Below are 5,126 nucleotides of genomic sequence, written 5' to 3' on the forward strand. Positions count from 1 at the left end.
AAATATATTTACTATATAAAATACATTTGTACTTGCATATTTATAAAATACTTGTGTATTTATAAAAATAAAATATATTTATATGTTAACAAATGTATTAAATATAATTAATAATACAATACATATTTAATATATGTATAGATAGATAGGTAGATAGATGGATAGACAGAGTAATCAGAAGGTAATTTCAGGGGAGAGAGCCCAAGAAATGGAAAGGATCACAAAAATCTTACTTTGGAGGTCATGGTCTGCTTCTCAATAATTTCTGTTCATTTGGTCGAGTTCTTTCTTAAGAAATCAAGCAGAATGTCTCAACTTTCAAACACAAGATAGTTCTGTAAATGGTATGAAAAGCTTGCTAGCATTTACATAGGGGGAGAAACTGAGGTAGGTAGCATTGTTAAATGACTTGCCAAGGGTCGGTCACATGACTAATTAGTACCTGAATCCAGACTTGAATTCAGGGCTTCCTGACTTCAAATCTAGCACTCTTATCTACTGAACCCCTAACTGTCTCTATTTTGAAGAGATCTATATGTCTTCTCTTCTCTAAACTCAACACCCACAATGCCTTAAAATGACCAAAGACACAGCTTTAATCTTCCCACTAGCTGAGCTTTAGCTTGTCAATGTCCCCACTAAATCATGGTGTCTATTGGATATCAATGATCTATAGGGAATTGACACTCATTCACGACTCTGAGAGGCATTCTGTAATCGATAAATGCTCCAAGGATATAAACAGTTTTCAAAAGAAAAGTTGAAGGTGTCTACAACCATATGAAAACATGATCCATATCACTAGTTACAAGAGAAATTCAAATTAAAACAACAGTGAGATGTCAACTCACACCCATCAAGTGGGCACTCTAATATACCAATGACCCAGGTGTTCTCACTAATGTGGGCACTTCTTTCACTGATTGAAATCACTACCAACCTATGGCTCCCTATCCTTGTCTTCAGTTGTTTCCACTCCTTTCTGACTCTTCATGACCCCATTTGGGGTTTTCTTGGCAGAGATCCTGGAGTGGTTTTCCATGTCCTTCTCCAGATCATTTTACAAATGAGGAAACTGAAGCAAAAAGGATGACATGATTTACCCAAGCTCACATAGCTACTATGTGTATGAAGCTAGATTTGAACTCAGGAAAATGAGTCTTCCTGACTCCAGGGCCAGCATTCTATATACTGCTTCACCAAGATAATATTGGAACAACACTGGTGATGAAAAAAAGATGAACCTTTATTTCAGGAAGAAACTTGTCATTAAAAGACCTTTCCAGTTACCTAAAGGCAGTCCAGTCTGTTCTCTTCCACCTACTTGAATGAATAAATGAAAAAAGTATTTATTAAGTATTTCCAATGTGCCTAATACTATGTTAAGAGCTAGAGAGAGAGAGAGAAAAATACCATATTGAGACAGTCACTGCGTTTAAGTAGCTTATATTCAAAAAGGGAGAAACAGTGCATGAAGCAGTTGTGGTAACCAGGGAAGGGTGTTTTCACTCAGGAAGTCACAGGGATGGTGAGAGGGACAAGAGGGCGATTTATTACCATGCCCTTCGAACCATTTGATTATAGTTGTTCAAGGAGAGGCAGAAGGGTAGTGAGGGATGGGTTCAGTGAAAGTGACAATGCATGGTCCCAGAATTCAGACCTGAGTGGCTTCACTGCTGCTGGGCATGGTCTCTGGACGTATAGTTTGTAATCGATTTTGTTTATATATGTATCTCCTCTGGCTGGACTGGAAGCCCTCTGAGGGCAGGGATTATTCTTGCTCTTCTCTTTGTGTTTCAGAAGCCAGCACAGTGCTTGGCACATAATAGGCGCCAAATAAATATTTATTGATTGGTCATTTGACTGATCAAATGACTTTATTCCCTTGATCTCCTCACCCTGTCAAAAACATTTAACCTTGCCTCACTAGAGTATGGTGAATAGAATTCTGGGCTTGGAGTTAAAATCTGAGTTCAAATCCTGCCTGTGTGACCCTGAACTAGTTACTTAAACTCATTTTGCCTCCGTTTCCTTATCTGTAAAATGAGGGATAATAATAACACCTGCCTCAGGGTTTGTTGTGAGCATCAAGTGATAAAACACATGCAAAGTACTTTGCCAGCCATCAAGTGCTATCTGAATGGGAGCCATTATTAGATGAGTCTGGCATGAATTATTCTTCCTACAATAGCATATAATACGATCACTTAGTATAATGATGGACCACTGTTTAAAGAAACTCCTAGGAATGTCTTCTTCTCTCTCTAAATATTTAAAAGCTATATCTTGAATGACACCCTCTAGAATTTGACCAGCTCCCTAATTTAATAGGTGGTTTCCAGTTTCTTATTCTTGTGTTCCTTTAGGACGCCCAGCACCATCATCATTATCACATTGTTGGGGAACGTTGTTGTATTTCCAATGGATACTCCCATTCTGTACTTCCTAACACTGTCACACTCAATTCTCTTCACCCTCATCACACGGTCCTTGGCATGGGTCTTGATTTCTTTTTATTTTGTCAGATAACCTGATGAGAGGAATATAATTTGGTTACTTTCAAAACTTTGAAATAAGCCCCTAATTTGGCTTTATTATGGGCCTGAGCATTGGTTAGGAGCTTGACTTGTGATGACATTGGTATAAGAACTTCCCAAGGGGCGGCCAGGTGGCTCAGCGAGTAAGAGCACCGGTTCCAGTGTTGGGACGACCTGGAGATCGAATCCCGGGCTCAGACACTCAGCACCACACCCAGAAATAACTGGCCGTGTAACCTTGAGCAAGTTACTTAACCCCAATTGCTTAAAAAAAAAAAAAGAACTTCCCAAGTGAGGAAACTCCCTCCACCAAAGCAAACTGACACCTTCTCTGCTTATATAGTTACCATAATACTATGAGGCAAGTGACTGACTTAAGGTCTCCCAGACAGTATGTATCAGAAGTGGGACTGATAACTAGTCACTAATTAAATCATTTAACATGCTAGAATAGAAGCCAGGGAGACTGGGTTTCAAATCCTTTCTCTTTTCAGCTAGATGACCTGGAAGATGAGCCAGGTGGCCAGTGTGAGCCCTGGCACTCCATCTGTAAAATGAAGATGATAATCTCCATAAGCACCTCTCTTACATGGTTATTATTGAGCACCTCAAAAAATCCGAAGTGCCAGATAAATGTCAGGAATTATTATTGTTCTTATAGAGAATTAAACACAACACACATCTCACTCCACTTTGGGTTGTGTATAATACTTCCTTCACATCAGAGTAGGGAGAGTGAGTCCTGGCAACGCTTCTGACTCTCTGGGGTTTCCCACCATGATGCAGCTGCATTCTGAGCCTGAAGCTTCCCTCCATACCTGGGGCCTTTTTGTTCTGGAATATTCCCCCTTGTCCCATTGGTGAGTTCCTTCCAGCAGCCTCCATTTTATGCTTCATCGCCCTCCTGGCTCAGTTTCCAGCTCTGGACTTTGCCACCATGCACCCCACATAGATACTTCTCCTCCCCACCGCTGCACTTTTCAACACCCTGTATGTGTTGTTTCCCTACATTAGAAAGTAAACTCCTTGAGGGCAGGGATTGTCTTTCCTTTTGCTTCTATTTGTACCCCCGGCACTTAGCATGGTGCTGGGTATGCAGTAGGTGCTTAATAAATGCACGTTGCCTTTCCTTATTTCATCAATGTCACAGACTATGGCTCAACAATAACACCTGCCAGTTCTTTGAATATCTTGGAATGAAGTTCTTCTGGAACCAGTGACTAGAACTCATCTGAGGGCAGCAACAAGGGGAGCTCTTGCCCTCTCTTAACTTATCTTCAATTTCTACTCCCAGTTGGCTTGTGTCTTATCCTTTTTAACCTGAAGATCATTCTCCTTAGAAGAAAAAGCACAAGTCAAGTGTTCTTGATGCTGAATTGTTCTTCCATATCTCTGTCCTCCATGATCATCTTTCAATGAGCTCTAGTCTAGAGATAGAATTGAGAGTGCAAAGGTTCAGGGTAGAGTGGGAAAGGCAGCTGCTGTAGCCATCATCCTACGGTGGAGGGGGGAAGCATGGTGAGGGCCACCAGGTCAGACTATGATCTACCAACTAGAAACCCATATTCCAAAGGGATTTAGGGCTGAGTTTATGCCAAATAAAGATCAATCGAAAGAACTATAGATGCCTAGCTTAGAAGAGAGAAAGTTTTGGTTTGGGGGAGGGGATTGAAGGGTGGAGGAAGTTCCTCTCTATCAGTAATTGAATTGCTGACTTGTAGATGAGAGGTCATGTGTGTTCTCTTTGGCTTCAGCAGAAAAGAGCCAGGAGCCAGAATGGAAGGTAGAAGGAGACTCCTTTTCCTCCCAACACTTAGTTATTTTCTTATCAAATGGTAAACTATAAGGGCAAAGGAGTCTATTTAAACTCACCTCCACTGGGCACAGTGATATGGAATGGACTGGGAATCATTGGGGTGTTTGGTGATTTGGACAAGTTCAACACAAGTCAGACAGTGATGATAAAGTCTGTTTTTCTGCATTATTTATAAAAACACTTCAGTACTTTTCCAGCCAGTGTACTTTCAGATTATGGAGAGAGCTGCTCACATTAACGAAAATTATGGAAAATATGAAACAGAAGATTAAAATTGGACCAGCTCCCTTTTCATGTTTATGATTGGCACATTCAACCTGCCAGTGGAAAATGTGCTTTGCCTGTTAAGTCCATTTGCAAAATCCATATGCCGAGGTCCATGCTCAGTCCTTCCCAGGACAGGCTGGAAACCAATTGTTTGTGGCTGATTTTAATATAAATTAGATACATATCTTACCTGATCCGCTCAGCTAAATTTCTGTGCCCCAGCATGCTCCTTGATTGGCCATTTTCCTAAGAAGTATAAGGGCATCTAGAGAAACATAAACTGAGCCATTTAAACCCAAGTCATCATCTCACCCATCAAGGCTCATATTGATCAGAGCAGAGCCCAGGTCAGTCATAGTCAGCACTTAAAAGCTAATGGTAAGATTCTGGCTTTATGGGCCTGAGTCACACCCACTGTAATCACCTTTATGGATGTGCTAAGACCATGGACCATCATAATTCAGAGCATCTCTCTCTCTCTCTCTCTCTCTCTCTCTCTCTCTCTC

Source organism: Petaurus breviceps, unplaced genomic scaffold (assembly GCF_028583685.1).
Source record: "Petaurus breviceps papuanus isolate PSGF00001 unplaced genomic scaffold, PetGlider_PUasm1.0 185, whole genome shotgun sequence".
Taxonomy (NCBI): Eukaryota; Metazoa; Chordata; class Mammalia; order Diprotodontia; family Petauridae; genus Petaurus; species Petaurus breviceps.